This window comes from Pomacea canaliculata, linkage group LG14 (assembly GCF_003073045.1).
Source record: "Pomacea canaliculata isolate SZHN2017 linkage group LG14, ASM307304v1, whole genome shotgun sequence".
NCBI lineage: Eukaryota > Metazoa > Mollusca > Gastropoda > Architaenioglossa > Ampullariidae > Pomacea > Pomacea canaliculata.
In genome coordinates this window covers 5,823,564-5,846,534 of record NC_037603.1, presented here as the reverse complement: position 1 = coordinate 5,846,534, position 22,971 = coordinate 5,823,564, and the positions used below count along the sequence as shown (strand labels likewise).

The 22,971-nt window shown below is 43.3% G+C and overlaps 1 long non-coding RNA gene across 1 annotated transcript in view; it reads left to right on the top strand.

Moving 5' to 3' along the window:
- The first annotated feature begins 775 nt into the window (after positions 1-775).
- Positions 776-22,971, top strand: part of LOC112554922 — a 33,582-nt gene continuing 11,386 nt past the window's right edge. Inside the window, exon 1 of the long non-coding RNA XR_003097348.1 lies at positions 776-1,462. This is a non-coding gene — a long non-coding RNA (uncharacterized LOC112554922). The remainder of the gene's footprint in view (positions 1,463-22,971) is intronic.

Sequence of the window (22,971 nt, the reverse complement as noted above, 5' to 3'; positions counted from 1 at the left end):
ACACATGAGGTGGAACTCTGCATCTCTGCATAGTGAAATCAGAAACTGATCAGCGAGAGACATCTGCAGTTTACAATCTTGATGCCCAATGCGCAGACAGTTCCCTTGGCGAAATCCATGTACTTGCACTCTATGTCATGCATGCATTTTTTGTGGTACGGGTTTTCATCAAGTGGATAGCCGAGTGCTCAATGTCCGTGTGGCGCAGCAAACTCAGGCTCAGGAAAGGTAGAGTATCGAGACGAAGAGGAGGTGGACCCCACCTTCACACACAAAAATGTCCTGGCCCCGAGAAATACTAACCCTTAACTACCTAAACCCAATTTAATTGTTATATATATTTTGGCATTTTCGCCTGTTGGTCTTTTTTTTCAAATAGAATATGTTTGCGTGTTTTGCATTTGATTGGATTTGTTGATGTACTTGCTGATTGGAGTTTTTTTTAATATTTACATCCATATGTCTACATATGTTCGTCCTGCTTTGACGGTTACATACAAAGTTCATCACGTTTTGTCGCAGTCCAGCCCTCTCTATCCAGCCTCTCCCTGCTAATAACGAGTGGTTTTGTTTGTTTTTAATCTTTACACTTTCTGATATGAGGTCAGATAAACATTTTTTCAGTTCGTGTTCCAGATGGCGCTCGCGCAGCTATTGAAATGTTGAAAATTTGTACACTTGCGCCAGAAACTTGAAAACAAACTAATCCTGACAGAATCACACCTGATCAACGCTCCATCACACGAAGCTGTTACAGGCCGTGCTATAAAACTGCTGCGGCAAGGTCGATAGTGAGACTAAGCATGAAGGTAGCTGTGTTGTCAGGCTCACAAAGCGTGAAGGCTGCAGGCACAGCGGACCACCCTCGTGACATACAGGGCTCGTGACCGAGCCTGGCCGACGGAAGGACGCCTCACAGAGCCTCATTCACACGTCACGACGAGGGGAGGGACGATTTGGCTCTGTCGTCATCGGCACGCGCCAGTTGGCCGCCCGTTGATGGGGTGGAGGGAGAGCAAAGCCTCGCTCACCGCTTCCTTGCGTCTCTTGTCAATGCCAGCGCCCTCCCTGGCACCGTGGTGGTGATGGTGGCGGGGGATGACAAAGGATCGAGGTATAGCGGCAGTCGCAGCAACAACAGCAACAGTAGAGCGCTGCCAGGCTGTCCCATTGTGAGTTGTGCCGTCAGCTGGTGGTGGTGGTGAGTGAAGCAGTGCTGCGCTTGCGGTGTGTGTAGTAGCACTGGTGGCCCTGTGTTTTGCCGGGCTGGCGGTGGTGTAGGTGCTGGTGGTGGCCGTGCTAGTCTGTCAGTGTGTGGTGCCTGGACTTACATCACGTGGGATGATGAGGTCCTGCCGCTGCTGGAGGAGGTGTAGCGCAGCGCGTCCGGTCGTCGTTGTCAGCAGCAGTTGAAGCTGCAGCGTCGTGACGCGGTGCACGGGCGACAGAAGGCGAGGGGGAGGTGAGTACAGTGCACTCCGTGCAACATTCCTTCGTCTGCTCTACTAGCCCTTACATGTCAGCAAATATTGTCTGGTGTGTCAAACTGTATTCACCAACATTTGTGTTGAAGTATAGCTTCATACACAACACTACTTGAATTATTTCACGGGCCTTCTTCACCTCCATACTCACACAGAGTGAAAGAAAGAAGGAGGAGGGCTTTATACATGGATTCTCGTGTACAAACTATACTCACAAAAAATGTTGTTTCCCCCAAACACACTTCACTCCACTGTTGAAAGTCATGGTTCGAATCACACAATTTTATCGTGATTGTTGATTATCGTGTGGTCACACTGTCGACTATTGCTGTCACCAGGGCACAAGAAAATGACAATAGGTCACATGTCACCTGTGTCTTTAGTCCGTGATTCGACTGATAATTAATGTATGACACGTCCTGTTACATCACATGTTGTGACATATCCTGTTACACATTACTGACTAGTTGGCTTCTGCCATTGTCACTGTGTACAACAGTTCAAGATCCTACACTCGCTGCTGGACTTATAAATACAAATGAGAATTATTTATTTGGTAGGCTTTTGAATCCTATCAATTTGAGCCTATTCCTACACAGAATACAACAGAAAAGTATATCAATATATTAAAAATTAAATTAATTTTTGTCTTTTGTAATATTTCGTGTTCCTGGGTAGCGAAAGCTTTGTCCTCATCACACAGCATTTATTCTAATGGAAATTATAGTGGATGAATATTTTATAACCTATGTGAAAGAATGAGAAGGAAGAATGAAATTGTACCAACAAATCAGTAAACAAATACAACAAACCAGTAAACAAATAAATAATCATTAAACATCTCCAGGTCCTGTGGGAAAGACTATGGAGTTATCGACATTAAAATTGGCGATACCATTAACGACACACTTCTTTCCTTGCCTTTCATTGCCGTCTCTTCCTCTAGACCTCAAATATAATCTTTATAATTGCTACTTGGTTTTGTTTTGGCTTTTATTACAGTTGCAATTCTAACAAAGTCATTTGCCAACTCGGTTTGTATACAGAATAAAACTTCTTACTGCAGTTCTTGTTTTATACACTTATCTTTTATTATCAATTCTCAATTGATCATAGAAATGTACGTCTCAGACATTCATTCAACATCATTGTACAAAAGTTACCTACTATTCGTTTTATACAGATTCTGCAGCCTCCCGAACACTGCACTTTAAGAATACGAACTAAACCAATTTTTTGACATCTGAATATTCAATAATTCATGGCATCAATTTTTACCTTGAACAAAAAACTTTGAAAGGAAATGGAAAAGTAGTGTTGAGTGTTGATGAAAGAAACCCAAATCCTGCCTTCGAATCATGTACGAGTCACAACCACTTTGCTTTCTCTCTTTTGAAAAAAAAATATTCTAAGGCTTGGTATTTAAATTTATTATAGTTCAGTAATGTTTGCAAACATTCCATCGACATTTTTTTTATAGTAAGCACAAAGATTTTCAGATCATCCACACATAGCGATGAATCGACTTATAAACCAGTAAAGATCTCTCCAACCTGGGGATGAAGGTTACACGCATGTGTAATTCTTCAACAAAAAAAAGTCGGATAATCGATTCAGTTCAGCCCCTTGACTGTACTGGTGGTGGTAGGGAAAATATAGGGAGAAGGGTTGTTGGGGGTTGAGTTTGAAGGATGCGGCACGTGATCAGGTTCTCCACAGAGGCCTTTGGATAAGAGGCGGCAAGCAGGTCCAGTGCGGGAAGTTCAACCCTATAAACTCACCAGTTTTCCTCAGTCAGTCTCCTCGTCGGCCTCCCTCAAGGATGACCATGGAGTGTTGTGCCAGGTCACATCACGAGACTGATGTTTTACGTTGCCTGAAAGGTTTTTGGTGGTCCACCAACAAGAGACGTGGTTGGTACACAAAGGTCGCGTGTTCGATAAACATGCTGCAGTTTTCGCAGGTATTTGGTCTCGAATAGTCGCTTTTGTGAAAAAAAAAATCGTGTGTCGCATAGAAACTACGAGGGACCTGCACAACCAGTATTTGGAGGCAAAGCATAATGCTGATTTCTGCCGCGCGGCTGCTTCCTTGAGACTGGACGACTCCCCAATCCCTTGAAGCTGTTGACCTCTCCCAGCTGTTTTCCATTTTTGAAAATCTCTGCTGTTACCATGAAGCTGACGACCTTGTTCTTGTCACTGCTGGTTTCCAATCTCCTGTTCTGTGGGTTAATCTCTTGATGAGGGTCTGGAAGTTCCTTACAGGTAACCGACCTCAGAGACTGTCAAAGAAACAGGTTGCCAGAAGGTTGTCACAAAGATACACGAGGTGAACAGGGCGGGTATGGTTGATGGGGGGAGGGGCGGAAAGAGGTTAGGAAAATAAGTGGAAATGTGGCATGATTGGTCTGACATTTTACAGTTTTCATAGGAAATGAGCATGGGGACGCGATAATGGTAATTACTTCCCTTGATCTACACACTCATGCGACAATTGTTACCCCCATGAGCTAGCCTGAAACACGAAGGAATAAGTGGCAGAGTGGGGGACACATTTTTGTGCCGTATGAAGGCTGCAAAAACAGCATTTATTGAATTAGCCTAGAAGCGATCCCTGCCTGAAAGAACCAATATCTCGGAGACACGCCATCAGCCATATCGAAGAACGAAAGACGATCATGCTAATCAGCACTGAAGCTGCTTTACCCAATTTCTTCCTAAAGCTCTTGCGAAAGTCGAGGAGTGGGAAGAACATCTTCTTGTTGTCTAAGAAATCCACATTGCGCACAGACGCTGATTTATCGACATGTCTCAGAAATGTTTGCATATTAAAGTTCTGATCCAGTTTTTCATCCATTCTTAAAAAAAAAAAAAAAAGCACAAAAAAACCAACAACGTTTGCTGCTAATTTCACCCAATCCCCGAGGGAATGTATTCAGATTCCCCCACGTTTCTGTGTAGAATTTTTTTCTCAAAGATAATCTTTTTTTCTTCTCTTTCCTCCTCCTTTTCTTCCCCCTCCATCTATTCCAACAATCAACCGTTACTCGATACCAACGAGGCAGGAAGTCTCGACGTGATGATCGTGCTCTGCTTCTCCAAAATCCCCGAGAATGGATGATGATGATGATGATGATGATGATGATGATGATGACGATGACGATGATTTGTTGGTGTTGCTGTTAGTGGTAGTCGTATCATACTTTGTTGTCCTTCTCATGACATACCGCTTTAATTGTCTTCAGACTAAATCTTTTCACTGGGTGCAAGCCTTTTCTTCACCAATAATATCGAGTTCTTTCGTTGTTGCCGGTTTCATGGCCGTTAATTAAGGGTGATCACGATACACGGACATAACCGTTTTTATGATCCTGGATTGAGTTTGATCACAGTATTGATTTTTCCTTGGAGCTGCTGAAGAGACACTGAATATTTGATGCCAGAAAAGCGTGTAAATGGAGAGAGAAACTCTCCTGTCTCTTCATACCCACACTAAGCGATACCGTAATTGGAAGAACGTGGAGTCCCGCTTCAAATGGACACATTCGACAAATGGACACATTCCCCAAATGGATATAATCAGCAAATGGTGATCCAATCAACAAATGGAACGGCAGTCTTCCATCATCACTGCGCTCTTCCCGTAAGGACGACAAGAATGATTTTTTTAATTTTTTTTTAAAGAGTTCAAACGCTTGGGAGCGCCAGTCAGCCCACTTTCACCTTCAAAGTACCTGCAGATGTGAATGTATTCGTCATTACCTTGGAAAGACGATCAATCAACAGAAATCTCAAAGGTTTCTGCAAAATGCCATTCCTGTAAGTTGGTGTCACACATTCTTGTTCCAGATCAAAATCTGTTGACAGCTGGAGGTTACACTAAATTCCGTAACTGAAGAGGTAAAAAAAAAAAAACTACAATTGTTCACACAGTGGCATTTCGTCCTCGATATATGTGAATTTTTTTTAACCATAGGCTGCGGGAGTCTTGGAAATCATAAGCATGCGCAGTGTGTTAATGATTGAACTAAACATCGTCTGCTGCAACTGCACCCGACTTTGTGTTAATGATCAATAAAATAAATCAGAGATTATTTTCAAATTACAGAATCTGTTAAGAATTCAGGATCGATATTTCTGTGGAAGTTCATTTCTTTACTTCAAAAGCAAGCAGACTGATCTGAAGCATGCTTTTGCTGGCGCCATGTCTAACGACCCGGGAATCGTTGCCTCGTCGTGTGGTCGAGAGGCTGAAGTGTTACATCGTCATGTCATCTCAGGGTTCCACCGTTCTGAGGTCACTGTGTTCCACCATCATCACATTCTTGACCTATTCTATCGTAGTCTGAAGGCGGTCCGGTGGCGCAACGATTCGCACCTGTCACCAATATAATGAAGATTGGCTGTACTAGGTTCAGATCTCGTCTCGAGCACGTTGTTTTGTTTATTTTTTAATATATTTTTTTAGCATCTTTTTACATGGCTTGCTGACCCACTTGGTAGCTCACAATCACATGATGATATATTTCAGAGGAAATAATCATTAAAATCAAACGACAATGCTTAGGGTGTCGAGCGTGATTATGACAATGACGACGACGAATAAATACGACAATGGACGCCAACAGTTCGTGTCACAGGAAAAAATAGTGCTTGCAGTTTTTTATACTCTTGTCCTTGAAAAAACCTGACAGGAGCGTGATCGGTCGTGTAGTGCTAGACATAGATTAATGACGCCGCCTGATGTATACAGTAAAGTAAATATTTACAGTCCATCGATTTCTTAGCCTTCCCGCTCGAGAAGCTCTGCTGCGAAGAGGGTGGCATCCTCCTGTAGACAGTATTCAGTAGGACGTGCAATTTACATCAGGTCTTTCATCGACCTTCGTATGCCAGCGGGTGCAATGTTTACCTAATATCTTTACCTGGGCTGCTTTGTTTTACGAACTTTGAATTTTCGACGCATGGCTGTGTCCTTCAAAGTTTCTAAAGTTTTCTTCCTAGGACATCTAACATCCCCTACTTCCCTCCTTCCAGAGAAGCTTTGATAGGGGCAAAGAATTGGAAAAAAGAGTATCAAACATCAGATTTAATTGTCTTCTAACAGTTTAGTGCAGCACACGGCGTCCAACGACCATTCAGTGACTTGTGGGGTAGGGACAGTGCACGAGTTTTCTTGTAGTTGTCCTTTGTTGTGTCCGTTTGCGATAAAGTAATGAAATCAAACGCCGTGTATCATACTGGTAAAGTTACTAATGAGAATTTGTCTTACCAACCTACCTATCTACCTGTCATAATCACATTGACGGTCAGTTCATGTATTTAATGTCAATGAGACTTTAAAAAACCTTGAAAAAAGCAGGAGGTTTGTCGAAGATCACCACTGCTTCTCTGTCATATAAATCTGTCCTTTGTTTCTGGCACCCAAGATATATAGGTTCCGCTTAAAATACAAGAGGTAGTGCCATCGAACATTCAACCCTCTTCTTTAACCCTAGCTGCAAGCTGTGCAACATATAGGGAATGTGAACCAAAGTTTATGACAATAAGAGTTTTATCACATTTAAGTGCTTTGCAACTTTAGGGAGTTTCTATCAAAGCTAGAAAAAAAAAAAAGACTCAGCACATAGCTCATCGCTTTTGTGAATACTTTTTTTTCCGATGGACAGCGGATGTAGCCTGTTGTTAGAGAGTGAGCACGTAAAATTCCACCTTGGGTATCTAATCAAAGAGACTATATCCTACCCCAGGATCATGTCACCACAGGAGTCTCCTGAGGGAACGGAAGCGTGACTGGGTGGGCTGAGAGAGGAGGGGGTGGGAGAGAGATGGATGTGTGTTCTTCTGTCTTCTGAAATATGACTGCACAGGGCAGCTTCCTGTCTGATCGGGGTTTGTGGGAAGGGGAGGATGTGTTTCTCGTAATGGTTTTGTCCGCGACCTGCCGGCGGGTCCTGAATCATTCATTAACTAGCCAACCCAAGTGACCGCGTGACCGCGTGCTGGTACTGATGGCACGAGCGCGATATCTCCTCTTCCCCTCCCACAAACAACTCCTACCACTCCTCACCCCAACCCAGTTCCTGTGAGCTTCCCAGCAGTTCGCTGGGACCACGCATGAGAGGGAGAAGGGCTCATCGGGGCTAGAGGTTGGCCGTCTACCCATTCATTGATTGGTGGACGATGTCGGAATGCCGGTAAACAACAGTGCCGGCCTCCTGTTCATGAATGGACGATTTCGATCCATTTCCCGATGCCTTTTCGCGATGCCGTTTCCCCGTTTCCAGACATTTTGGATGAGTGCTTTATTAGAGACGGTGAAATGAAGATAGGAATAAAGACAGAAAAATTGTAGAGTGAGGAATGAAAGCTTAAGATGGAACCACAGAGATGGTGTTTGTATGAAAATATAAGCGGCTAATAATATAGAACTCTAAAAAATGTTATTAAGAAGCTGGGAGAAGGTTATGTTACGGAAAGATGCACAGAAGCGGAAGTTGAGTTCAACTAATTAATAAGGTTCAAGTTTTGCCGGAAAAAGGAAGAAGGAAAAATGTCACAGAAAAATCAACAAGAATCTAGCAGGAACATCGGTGGAAATACAAAGACTATGCCACTTATTCGGACTACCAAAGTTGGTGTTTATTAACATCCATTTCTTTGTACTTGGAGTAGACTGGGTAATTTGGTCCGCACTCTCGTACAACAGTAATTTTATTGTAAACTTTTGACCTGCCACTTTAGTTCCAAACTTACTTCAATCACTATTCCTCCCACCTGTTCCCTGTTGTTTGTCCAGACCATCAAAGAATGCATTTGCCGTTTCTGTAGTTTGTTGACTTTTGTCTTTCAGAGCTTCTGTTCTCAATTCTATTTTTCCTCAGTTTCTATTTTTTTGTTTGGGTTTGAGAGGGGGGTAATCTCTCTCTCTCTCTCTTTTCAAGCTCTTCGACAAAGTTCATGTGAATTCAAAACAGTCTGTAAATTTATTATCATTCTAACAAGCCATGCTGTTTTTCTCCACACTGCTTATTATAATCACAATACACGCACTATTTATTTATTTATTTTTTTTTTTGCTGGCTGTGCCATGTCCTGCATAATAATTCTGCCATCAAGGTAGTTACAAGGCTTCCTGTTATTTAATACTGTTGGGGTGGTTTGTGATGTCATATGATTATTGACCGAGTCTTAACGGACCTAGGTGGTGTAAATTATTTTTCCTAATAATCGGGCATAGCTTTGTGCAAGATGCTATTTTCCCTACTCTGGGTAAAATTTCCATCTTCCATTCTCGAGCTACATGCCTATAATTATTACATGCACACAAAATAAAAATGAGGTGAGGATCGTGACATCGCAATATGTTTCCAGCTCTCAGTTGGCTTAGACCTTGACAGCATAAATGTACCCGTGCAGGGACCTTCATTCATGTCCGTGTACCCGTGTACAACCCTGACCTCTGCATGTTGACTTTGACCTGAGCATGGGAATATTTGTACACGTGTACCTGGAGAACAGGATATTCGCATAGTTTTGGGGAAAAAACAAAAGGATATTCGCCAAGTTTGGGGAAAACAGAAAAGGAGATTCTCGCAGTTTGTGGAAAGTAGTTGATTGCCCTAAGTCACGAAAACGTTTCTAGAATCGATCAAAACATTAACGGCACTTAATCGCTGTATTCTTGTTGGTAAACTGCACGTGCACACCGGCTCGTGCCCCAGGCGCTGTGCGTGCAAACGACCGAGTTGGTGTTTTTTTAGCCTGTCACTGCGTGGACGAGCGGAGGACACAGCTGGGTGGCAAGATCACGCGAGGCATATCCGCAATTCGTGCCATCGACTGTATTTCAATCATCACAAACGTGTGATCAGGAGGCAGGAGGGTTTGAGTGCGATGTCAGCTCAGCACCTGGGAGCCCGGATCGTCCTCCCTTCGGTGGTGAGCCACCAAACATTCTGCGAGCCACTGGCTGGAAAATCTTCTAAAGATGCGGGGCTAGAGGTTTGTCCAAGATCTGCAAAGTTGTGTGAGAAGGTCGCAGGGGACGATGGGTTTCAGGCGAACATTCTGATGTTGAAACTTTGTCCAACTGTGTTTGCAATCCAAGTACATTTGCCCATGCAAAGAGCCTTGAGGGCACTTTCTCTTTGGCAGTTTGCCTGGTTAAGAAAGGACTTTAGTGGAGTTTGTTTTCTTTTTTTATTTGAAAGGCCTGTCAATCATTTTGCTTGGATACCACACACGGGATGAGGGAGAGGAGAGGAGAGGGTGTCAACAATATTTTTTATTTACTGTAAGGCTATACGCAGACGTGTTTTCCCATATTGCCCTTCCACAGAAGAAGGAAAAAATGTTTGCCAAGCTACTAAAACTAATACATCAATAAAAGTCATGAAAATAAATGTAAAAAAACTGGCAACATTTTTAAAAAAAAATGCGGAAAGGGTATGTACATACATAGCGTACTTGAAGTCGCTACAAAAAGTTTCTAGCACGCATTCATGAAAGTTTAATGCTGGTCTTAGTACACCAAGGTTTGTCAATAGTGGATGGGACTTGGAGGATAGGAAAACAAATCTGTTTCTGTCTCTCTCTTGGTCTCGTTGCTCTGATTTTCCCGAAGGTTGACTGCAAAAAATAATTGATTACAGAGTAATATTTCCTTTTTTCGTTATAGTTTTGAAAGACACCAGACATTTGCATTTAATTACTTTTGTTGGCAAGATCGGCATGATTGGCATTCATAGATGTGTAATATTACAAACTGTTGTGGGATACGAATGGACCACCAGTAGCCAGGTGCTATGTCTTTATTGTCATTGTCCCTCTCATCAAAGACTTGTCGATATTTTCTACTTCGATAAAAATCATCCGCACAAATTCGGCTTGCAATGGCGCGTGATGGCGGGTATTCTCCCTGATCACCCTTTTACACATCATACATTTTATTTAAAAAATAAATAAATAAACATCGGTCCGTTTCTGTCTTAAATGACTTTGCGCTTTTGTTTTAGCGCAAGTTTAGAGACAAATTGCCGAAAGATTCAAAGGGAAGAGCAAGTGGTGTGGTAAGCTGGGTTTAAATTATAAATGCTGACTAATTAGAAATCATTCCCGAGCAAAATTTCGTGTTGCGAAAGACCGTTTAGCGACAGTCAACGCATGAAGACCGTCAAGTCCGCGGACTCTTTTGCAAAGAAAACAAACCGACCTACTACTCGTGATGTAGGCGGGTCCACTGGTCAAAAAATCATGTCGAGTGATGCTGAGGCAATGTCAGCAGAGTTGCGGAGGACCCAGGTTGACAAGACAAATGTCGAGCGATGCTGCAAAACTGTCAGCAGTTTTTTTTCCCACTTCTTAGAAATCGTTGGCTTGACAACGTCTTCCATAGCCATTACCATGTGGAAGCATGAAGTAGCCACATTACCTCTGTGTTATTGTTTGTATTATTATTTTTTAGGCGGCCCGGTGTTGCAACTGTTAGAGTCTGTCACCAATGCAGTGAGGGTTGGCTGTCCTCGGTTCAGCTCTCGTCTCGGCACGCTGTTCTTTATTCTGCTTTTGGCATCTGTTTACAGGACTGGCTGCCTTGCCGTGATGTAGCATTAAAACATCAACCCTTCACTCCCCTCATTCTTTATCAGGCCAGTTTTCTCCAACAATTCCTTCAGCTTTTCATCACTGTGCTGTTATTCATCACTGCACAATTTCCAGCATTTCGACAAGTTTCATCCAGGAGATTGTTAGTTATCGTGAACGAGGGCTTAGAGACGGCACTCGGCAATACAATATTTGAAGCCTGTGTTTTAAATGTAATTGTAAGTCAAAAGATTGTTTTCTATCCAAAACGACATGATTCAGAATGTCCGTATAGCGCTCAAACGCAACACACCATTTCACTTATTTTCCCCTTTAAAAATCCGCTAAAAATCTAGAAAGATATCTGCCTCTTTCGTCGGTGCTTTTTGAACTGCCTTTTTAATTGCCTCCCTGTCTTGATAGGTTGAGAAGCAACAAAGTTTCCTATTTCAAGGTGTAATTTGATTTAATTCGATCCAGGTACGAGTAAATTAAGCGATTTTTACCTCCCTTGCTTCTCACTATTTTAAAGGAATAGTGGAGTGCTATTTTTTTAAAAACTCAGTGCAAGATACTATTTCATGAAATCTGCTTGAATACTTATCCTCCTTTCTCGAGAAACACAACTACAGACATAACCCGCATAGAGACAGATTCATTGACGTCAGGATTGTACATGAACAAGTTTACATTATCAAGCCTCACCCATCGGCAGAGCTAGAACCATAAATTCAGTGCTTTCGATTTTTTTTAAAAAAAGAAATAGAGTCCTAGCAGAGTTTGATTGATAATGTGTGCGAAATCTCTAATTGTGACCAAACGACTTTGTCTTATCGGAGTTTACACCTGCATCGACTGTCGACTGGCGCCGTGAGTCAGCTCATGGTGCAAATACCGCCAGTCAGGCATGTCAATACCAGAAGATGAATAAGCAGACTCTTGTTCTCCCCTGTCTGAAAAGTAGCAGTCCACATTCCCTCATATTTTCATATCCGGAGTCGTTCAGTACATTCTAATGTCCCAGTTGTCTTATGTCAACTCCAACCGTCCAGCGTGAGGCGGGTGGCTGGCGACATCACAAGGGTAATATGATCATGAGTTTGGGGTTAACATTGGGGAAAATCCTTTCTGTCCCAAAATCCTGGTTAAACTGGGGTTAAAACAATCTTGACAATATCCCAGAAAATCACTAACATCACCACCATCCAACATTGCCACATCCGCCTCTGGAATTTCCAGCTGCTAGACATGTCACAACACTCTCATGACGGGAAGAAAATAGACCACTCAATGTCGATTCATTGTTACTAGCCACAGATTGTTTGCCAGGTCGATTGGAAGAAATCTGTCGAGGGCGATGACTAGTGAAGAAACTGAGGAAAATACAAAATGATCGAGGAAGTTGATAACTCGGACATCGCACACACACACATCCTTGGCGTATGGAAACGAATGGTCGGGTGTTCCGACGGGTGGAAGCGAGGATGAGCAGTGTGAGGAATCCTCATCCTCCGATGCAGCTGCAGAAGGTATAGGATGTGTATCGAGGCACAAACTTTTCGGAGGGACGACTGAAGAACGCGGGTCACGCGATGGTGCAAAAGGTCAACGAAGGCGTGAGAGGCTGTGGTCGATCGACATAGGTCAGATGGCATCGCGCATGCGTAAATTTATCCTGGACAGCCACTCTCAATTTCTCTGCTTTTCAAAAGCCTATGATCAAAGCCAAAAAAAAAAAATTGTGTTACAATTCTGAAACTCGATGTTCGCTGGGCAGGTTCGTTATTAGATGTACACCACCTGGGGCCTGGCGATGAACACTTGACACATATCTTCTAAACTAGGGCACGAGGGTGGGAGTGAGTGTGGGAGGGGGACTGTAAGTAGTAGCTCATATCTGTGATCTGACTACGTGGCGCGATTTATCACTGCTTTCTGTCTCGTGAGGTCTGAGAACTCACAACATGCCAGTCAGGCCGAAGATATGTGTGTGAGAGAGAGAGAAAGACAAAGAAAGAAAGTGTGTGAGAGATGATGAGAGGTCAACGACGTCCCCCGTGCTTCAGTCACGACTCGCCTGGGGTATAATCACGTGACAGCTTCTTCCGTTCCTGCGCAGCACGCCCACATACGTCACCGGCACGTAGGGAGCAAGAGTCATCGTCTCTCTTCTTCCTGCCGCTGTAACCCCTCCCTCTCTCGTTCCCACCTCTACCTTCACGTATCGATCATCAGGGGACACCACTCCCAGCTCCCTGCAACACCGTGAAAAGGACAGCTCGGCGCCTTGACAACCAGACTCGATTCCACGGTCCACAGACTTTCTGGAAAGGCAGTTGCCACTAGGCTGTGACGTTTTCTAGAGGATTACCTCCACTTGGTGTTTGTGTGTGAGAGAGAGAGAGGACACGCACACACACACACAAGACTTTAGGAAGTATCTATAAATAGTAATGGGACCGAAGGAAAGCGAGTCTTTGAAGGAAGGGATGAAAAAGCTGTTAGTAAAAGATCTTAATTACACGAGCCAGTGTTGTGAAGACTGTCCTCGCTCAGGGACTATTATGGGAGAGAGAGTGCAGGCCCTGTGTTCACAGCAAATGTTCAGATAAGAGTTGGAGCAGAAGGCACTGTTCATATCAGCGGTTGGCTGGCTCACCATTGGATACTGCCTGGCAAACTCATACATAATTGAGTTCACAGACCACATTCTAACAAGTCGCCATGTCTTTGGGGTTTCCGCTGTGGGATGCTGGCAGTCTGTGAGGAATTCTGTGACAGATTACATCCAGTGAACAAATCAATGAAACCCAGCTTCCCTACGTGTTTACTGTGTAAAATATAGGATACACAACTAGAAAAATTCCTTCTCAAATGAGGTGTAGTTGCTAGAGGTTGGGGATGGAGGAGAAGCAAGAATTCACATTAAAATAGAAGAAGAAAAGAATGGAAACTGATGTCATTACTGGGGGGAAGGGGTGTGGGGAACACGAAGCCCGGCGGCTTTTAGACCAAAGTATTCCATTAATTTCTTCTTTGTATCGAAGCTGGTTATAAACCTGGAGCCTGGAGGAAAATACAGAAAGAGAGAGTGTGGATCGATGGTCTTTGGAGTCTTTCTCTGGCCTCACCTTTCGCCTGAGACAAGTCGCTTGCAGGACAAAAAATATGTTCAGCAATCGAGGTTTTTGGGCTCAAGACAACAAAGTTTGACCGCGAAAATATAAAATACTGCTTGCCCCGCTACTTGATAGTTGGGTCTCCTTACACACTCCTTCCTTTCAGTGTAATCTGACCATGGTGAATGTCCACACGATATTTTTGTTGGTATAGCCATCTTGTCTAGCCATACAAGTAAATTATTTACCCGCTAAACCAATTTTGAAATTTTTTAAACTTAATTTAAAATACATGATACAAACGGAACATTGTGTCTATTTTAAAACTTATTGAGCGTCCTTGAAATATCCTGTAATAATTATAAAGCGTGCTTATATCACATCTTAGAAAAACTTTATCCGGGAGGAGAGAAGCATTTTATAATTTTCTAGTTACATAAAGTATACAATTTATTTTATTTCACAAAAGGAAGGAAACTTATTACTAGAAAACGTAATCTGAATAAACTGTGTTGCTAATGAGCTTTGTCTTTAAATATCATTGTTTACAAATATAGTAAGCAAAGAGATACCTTCTCGAATGGAATATGTTCGGAAGGGGAAAATACAAGTTTGTGGCCCAAACCTCTCGTGTGCAGACATCTGTAATCTCAAATCACTGCTAATGCTCCATGTCACAAACGTTCTTTTATGTTTGAATGAGGACGGAACACGTGGGCGGACGGCGAGTGTTTTACGCGGAGGTGCGTAGGTGTGTGCGTGAGTGTGAGCGCCTGATGATGGCCGCTGTTCTTTGATTTAACGGTGTCACTGAGCGGCTCCACTCCAACAGATGTTGAAGAATGAGATTACGAAAAAGTGATTTCCTGATGCCTTTCCTTGACTATAGATGGAATGGGAAGAGAGGATACAAGCCTCGTTTTGACACTCCAGTCTGTATAAATCTCATTGCTAATCATTGCTAAGGTTCCCGTCTGTAAAGTATTGCTAAGTCTCCCATCTGTACACACATCATTGCTAAGACTGATGTCCGTACAAGACTGTTTGGCCAGGCACACGCCTGACAGCATTTGGTTGCTAAGGCTCCGTGTCCGTGAAAGACTGGTTGCCAAGACTGTGGTCTCCAGGCGGCCGTTACATCCAGTCCACGTGACGGTCGATAAGAGAGGGTCGAGGTTTGCAAATCATAAAGGCGCACTCCCGACTTTTGTGGACAGAGAAACTGGAGCCGACATCGACCACCTGCCTGCTGCCGCCATCTTTTCAGCTCCAGCAGCGCCGTGTCCTGTCCTGTGTCCAGAACTGTACTGGCTTATGTGTCCTGGATGTGTCCTGTCAGGAACCACAAGTTCCCACCATTGTCCTGATTGTGTGTTGACTCTTAAACTTCACCTTTCTTCTAGTCGCATTATTTTTGTGCCTGAAAATAAGGACTTGTTTGATGCCTTTATTGAAATAAGAACTCTTGTTTGGTGCCTTTACTAAAATAAGGACTTGTGTGATATCTTTATTGAAAATAAGGACTTGTTTGATGTCTTTATTGAAAATAAGGACTTGTTTGATGTCTTTATTGAAATAAGAACTCTTCTTTGATACCTTTATTGAAAATAAGGACTTGTTTGATGTCTTTATTGAAAATAAGGACATCTTTTAGGCTTCTCTTGAAAGTAAGGACCGTTTGATGCCTTTCTTGGAAGTAAGGACGGATGCCCATCTTAAAAATATGGACCGCTGTTTTTTCCTCTTTTGTTTGCCTCAGCAACAGTTTGTTTATAGGTGCTTGTGACGTCACGTGTATGGATGTTGAGATAGAGTTACATGCAAACAAACCTGGAAATACATTTCATTATGAACGGTATTGTGTGAGGTATAGGTATGGTATGAGGCAGAAGTCTAGCGTCAATCATGTTATGTCCATAGTAAGAGGTGAAAAGATAATGACAGACGAGTATAGTTATATAGGGGAGTGAATGAAAGACTGAATGAATATGAGAAGCAGGACTGATACTGTTAGTGTACAAGTCGAGTATCAGGAAGACAGTCACAACCATCATCATGTATGTTGGTTAGGGAAAAGTGACGATTAAACAAACAAAAACAAAAAATAGGGATGAAACCACCTGAAGAAAGAAGACTTGTATGACTTTAATGACAAGCTGGACAAGACCATGAATGTGTGAAGGACAAAATCGTTCTAAACGGATGCCGCATATAAAGCCACACGACATAGATCATGTTCAGATTCACATGAAAGTTTTTTCTTCATCGCACACGAAGGGGTGTGTCTAGTCAGCTCCAAGTAGTTTCAGGCACTTTAATGTATGGAAGTCAGATAGGAGTGCTCATGCGCTATATAGGAGGTACAAACTATCACCGGAATAAATATCGGAAATAAAATGGACAAAGCCACACTTTGAAGAATTTTAACTGTTCGAGGAACAAGATAACACTCAGGGTGACATTTGACATTGGGTGAAGAAGATAAAAGGTAAAGAGACAGTATTCGAAGGACACTGAAGGCTACACGAGCGAGTCGTTAAATGACGGGGAGAGGAGGAGAAGGGAGGAGGAGGAGGAAATGCTGTCACGTGACTGACCAGGCCTGCCGCTTGTTTCCACTTTCATTGATTATAAGATGGCTACACTGTGCTGCCGATGACTTCACGTCTTCGCCACAGCATTCCTGTCTGAGATAATGATGTCACGTGGGTCACGGTGATCTGCTAGTGCTGACCTCTCTGTGCCCTGCTAGTGCTGACCTCTCTGTGCCCTGCTAGTCCTGACCTCTCTGTGCCCTGCTAGTCCTGACCTCTCTGTGCCTACTTGTTTTAAAGAAACATCATTTTATCACCCAAAATAAAACAGATTCTCTGTACCTAAATTTTTTTTTATATCTCATCAGAACTGAGTTAGGTTGGTGTGTGTGTTCCGAGATTGCAAACTGTGAAGAGGATGTATGGTGGATGAAGGTGGGAAAGCAAGACAGGTCGAGATGTATACTCTAGCCTCAAAGATGATTTCTTTTTGTTTACACCTTCCTCAAGAGTCATTTTTCTTCTTTCTTTACTTTGGACGAAAAAAAAAAGATTCTTCAACGGAGGCCAGCATTTTACGGCAGAAAGCAATTTTGGGGGACATCCCTGTGAGTGAGTTCAGCACCGACAATAAAGTCGCCCCCTGACCACCTGGAGATCACGTGGTGTAGCGCCAAGTTCGCGGCCACTGATTTCTTGAGCCGGTGTCAATGCCAGAAGCAACAGCGTTTTTCCAGAAATCAATAAGTTCTGGAAGATGGCCATAGCTGTCCCTGGCTGCTGCTGCTGCAAGAAGATGCGATTTTGCTGCCTCCCACATACGCTTCCTCTTGACATTTAAGACAGCATTGTCTCCCCAAGCGATACATCTCAGTCAAGAGAACCTATCTGTTTTCCGGAAAGCCCGTATGGCCTGTTAGCAAGGGCATGGGGGTTATTCATAAGCTTTGCCCACTACCCATCCAGTTCTTCTACCACAGAATCGAGAACTTCGTTTTAACTGCCTCCAGGCCTGTTTCACAGACTGAGATTGCGTGATTATTTTTATCTGTTCTTTTCCTTGTACAAAAAAAGGATTCATAAATTTCACAAGTTCCACATGCTTTGTTAAGCACACAAATAAGACATGACTTCGTGCGATCCGGCCAGACATCAATAATGTAACACGTGGAATCTTATTTGCCTTTAAAAGATGGTATTTATTGTGAGTTCCTGTGTTGTAACTAATAGTCTGAATGATGGAAGAGGATCAAGATGTTTGCTTTTTTTTTTTTTCTTGTCGTTTCGATGACAAGTTCTATTTCTGACGAGCTGCCAGAGTCCTTGAAGCACAAGAGGTCGATTTTACTTCGTCATGTTTGTGTGTAGTTCAGACAGCTGAAAGTTTCGTGTTTACTAAATTGTGGTTACTCAACTGCTTCAGCTGGACGTTGTATAGGTCTTCGCAGTACTCAGTCCATCGGTTGAGTCTAGCATTGTTTTCTGTGAGAAGGTGACCTGGAAACCAAGTGGTTAAGGAAACCTCACCTTATTTCGTTCAAAGAACATAAAGCAAACGAATTCGTACGCAATCGCCATGCTGGTGGGTTAACAAGAACCGTTGCTACCCATCGTCAAACGACGAAAACGGACTTAGTTCAGCCATGCTGCGAGACTTGACGCCTTGCCGAGGACGGTCTCCCAGGAACATGCGACAGGAGGACGGACTCGAGGTAGAATGAAAAAAGATTGGCTTGGCGAACGTGAACGAAGAGTGGACAGGTCGCACAGTGAAAAGACCTCGAAGACCGTCCTCCTTGGCAAACCTTCGCCGCTGCTGTGCCTCATTGAATCCCCGCCCCTCATCTCCCGACGACAAGTACCAACGGGTTGGCCCGACGGGCGGGATGGCTTGGTCCAGATCAAGCCGGTTCCAGTTATGGAAGGGATGATGATGATGATGGATGATGATGGATGATGGAAGTCCAAACCTATGAATTGCTTATTCCAATCTTGGGCTCTGTTGGTTAGAGGAGGAAAAAATAAGCAAAATAAATGGAAAACTGACCTGATTGACCTACTAGTGGCCAGAGGCCAGTGTGCCGTCTGAAGCTTATTAAATCTTTCTCTTCGCGTTTCCGGAGCGGCGCCGGCCCACACGTCACGTGGTCCAAGCCGTCTGGTAGTTCTACTGACCGTGATCGCGGGATGGTAAATGGGGCACAGTGGTCAAGAATTTTGAGCTTATAATCGAATAAAAAAAAATACGGTGTTTACCTTCTTTGATGTGTGTATGGGAGAGAGAGAGAGAGACCAATGCAAATCCACATCGGTGGTCTGATCCTCACCAATTTAAATTTGACAGGACCACTCTTCTTGTCTTCGGGAAGGTGGTAGGTTTGGCTGGAGCGCTTTGCGACATGTTTCTACTACGCAAAGTCGTATTTGAGAGAGTATTCTATAGAAGACACCAAAAGACAAGAGGAAGAGGAAGGTATATATATCTCCCTTTCACCACCAACAGCCAAGGGTGACTTTGGTTCTACCTTCCCCTACCTCCTTCCATTGATCTGGTCCACTAGATTGCATTGTGCGCTGACAGCCTGTCAGGAGAAGGGAACACCACTCGCTCAATCCGGGTACCTGTTACCACCGGCAATAATAGATGGTGGTGTGTATTATCGTGAACTCTTCCTACTCTTTCTTTCTCGTTTAGATTGTCGTGCTTAGATTATCTACATAACTATGTAAAAGCGCGAGCGCGCGCACACACACACAGTGCATGCACAAAGTGTGTTTCGAACATCACAAGTGGAAAAAAATCAGTGTCTACACCTACTCGCCCCTACCCAACCCTCTGTTCCGAGTTAGGAAGCAAACAGGTGTTAAAAATAGCAACTTGCCTTGCCACTTCGATCTATTGATTGGCTGTTGAGCAAAAAAAGGAAGCAGGGGGTGAGAGGAGCGTTTGGACGAGTACGAGGCTCTGGCTGGCGATGGAGGCTAAGAGACGGGTGGTGTGGTGGGAGAGACTTGGAGCTGGGGAGAGGTGGCGACTGGAGGCCAGAATATGTTCAGACCTGACTTCAGTGTCCGCGCCTGGAACCTCTCCAGACATTCATTAACCTAGCGGCCAGGCAAGTTAGCTTTGGCCTGGCAGCCGCTAGAACCTCGCCTGACGGTCTAGTTAGCCTCAGCCTGAGTGGAGGATTTGCGGCAGACGACACACTCCCGAAATAGTGCGGCACAGGATGGGGAGGAGAAGGGAAGATGACTTACGGGGTAGGGGTCGAGGAAGAAAGTGATAGACGGGAAGGATCTCGCTAAGAAAAGCAGAAGAGAAAAATGAGTAAGAAAGGGCAAGTGTTTTCTCCCATTGATGACCTCCGTTGGTTCTGCAAAATACGAGAATTGGGAAGCAAATAAATTAAGTAATTAAATAAATAATTACATACAGCAGAACATCAGCAGTTGGGTCAACAAAAACACATAACATGCATTCACTGTCTGAGCACCAACACCTGGGTTTCAAAAAATGCAGAATGTAATAATTGATTATATGTACACATTCATGTAACACACCTGTGTAGGTTATCAATACTGAGAAAAGGAAGTGCTGCTCACTGTAGGACATTTTTTCCAACAAAGACTCATCTTTAATTCTTTCCAAGCACAGAACATAAAATATTGAGCCATGATACAAAACATATTAAACAACAATAATGTGCTTCACTGATAGAAATATAAACAATAAAAGTAAATTCAACACCTGGAATGTTGTTTAGACACCAATTAATCTATCTTGACCAGGGTAGTGAGGTTAAAAGGTTAAAAGAAGTATGATTTGTACTGTTTACTCGGAACAGGTAGACTTAAATAGTTTAATTATCCTATCACTACGTATATATATAGTTCTTACTCATCATATTTTTTTCTGAGACTACCCGCCAGTCTAAAATAGCTGCCACCATACTTTTTGTAGTCGTTATTGATCAGGCCAAACAGTTAATTTATAAGAAGTGTCTAGACATCTGATTCTTTTTCCCTAGAACCCAATAAATCAAATTTTCTTCTCGACAGGGAAGGTTAGAGGAGCAGTTCTTACTTACTGTTTCCTCCATTCTGTTATTGCTCGCGCATTGTGTGTGTGTTTGGGGGGAGGGTGCTGGGTGACAGGGGTGTGAGCTGTGGGGATGTTTTGATCTTCAGGTTCGTCTGTTGCGTGTGTCGAGGGCATATCTTGGTATCACTCAACGCCCGGTGTTTGCAGTTCCCTCTGGGGTGTGTGGGCGACTTGCATTTGCAAAGTTTTTTTTATTTAATTTTTTTTGCACAAACATCTTTTCTGCTCATTTCTTTCTCTCTCAGGCCTATTCGATAATCGTGTGAGTTATATCCAGCTCTTCCTCTCTCTCTTGTGTGTGTGTGTGTGTTTACTCCGTGTCAGCAACTAAAGCTACAGTACCCAGCCCTGTACCTATGTTCCTATTCTCCTTCAATTATTTGGTTTCTGCTCCCACGCCCTCCTAACTGGATGGCTGGTTGCTTTGTAAGGAAAGTGTTTCTATCTAGAAGAGATTTTGCACTGAGAGAGAGAGAGGGTAGGTGGGAAACTGGATTACCTGGAGTACCGACTGCCTGCCCTGCGAATAGATGTCGCATTCTGAAAATGTTCCGAGACGAGATTGAACCCAGGGACTCTCACTGCATGGGTGACAAGCGAGCATTTTACCCACTACACTACCGGACGGCTGGGTGGCTGCCTCTAGCTTTTCTACTCTCAGGTTACAATTCTCATAAATATCTCTGAATTTACTACCGAAGACAAACTTTGTGCAAGGTCTGGTCTTTTTAAAAACTTGGCACAAACTTTGGACGGAGAAAAAATGACAATGACAACTTTTTTATTTTGGTATGTTCGAGCTCATGACCGTAGCTGGGGGATAAAGTTGAGGAGGAAAATCAAATATTTGTTTCAAAATAAATCGTTTCAGTTTAAACATAAGAGAGAGAGAGAGAGAGAGTGGGGGAGAGAGAGAGAGATTGCATCGTTTGTGCTTGGTTATGAACAGTTAATCAGCGAAAATGTTTGTCAATGTGATGTTTACTCATTCTACAGTGTGTGTGTAGGTCTACAGACTGAGAACTCTATACATTGTCAGAGGAGGATATCAATAAAACGAAAACGTTTGTGAGGAACCTGTTGTACTTCTATTTTTGCAAAATAAGTCATTTAGTGCATCCTCTCCGGGGATTCCTCGCCGAGTTGGTATTGTTCCTGAAAAGAAAAGACTCTGAGTGGCAGCTGCTTTCATGGCTTGTCAGTCACGTGCAACACTTGTCACTGAGCCCACCAGCTTGGCCTGACATTGTCAGTCTGTCATTTCTTGTTGACAGATCGAATGTCACGGTGACAGGCTGCGTGGAGGTCCTTGTCTTCTGCCATAAAAAGACAGTCGAGCTATTGAGTGGTGTTCGACTCCTGGTGGGGCGACCTGCACTGGTAATTATGTCGAGGCCAGGTTAAGGTCCTTCCAGAAGAGTGAGCTGTTGTTGTATGATCTACTTGTCACGTGGGAAACCTTTCGAATCTCGATTTTTAAAAAATATCTGTAATAAAATGCAAACCATTTAGGTTGGTCTTTAAGTTTTGGCGCTATAAACATCTCAGCGCGGACCTGCTGGAATGCTCGGCGGTGATTGGTCAGGTCCTTGCCCCGCCCCGGTCGTACAGGAGCATCGCGGAAATTTGAACCCTGCGAGGGGTAGATAAGGGCAGAGCTGAGATGGATGATCATGTCAAGGGTCATAAATAGCCCCGAGGCTCCTTTCTCTCCTGCAACCAAGAGTAATGACTGTATCTGATTTAAAAAAATAAACCATTAAAACATGGAATCAATTTGTTGTGAAAATTTCAGTCCGATATACTCAGATAAAATCAACTAAGCTATTACATCAGTGGTTGAAATGGCAAAGAAGCTCGGAGTTTTGTTTATTTGTTTGTTTTTACGTGTCCCAAACCTTACATCCGTATGAACGAAACATTATTGATCAGTCAACACGCTCTGTGTCTGGTGAGCAAACACAGACACAATAGGACCGATCGAAATAGAAGACTGGAAACAAACATTGAATGAACTGCGAGTTTTGTTACATGCTTGTTATCTTTGTCTGTCTCGATGCCTGCCTGTCCGCTGTTTGTCTTTACTTTTTTTCTTTCAATCGATTGTTCATTCGTTCTCACGTTTTCTTCTTTCTTTTACATACT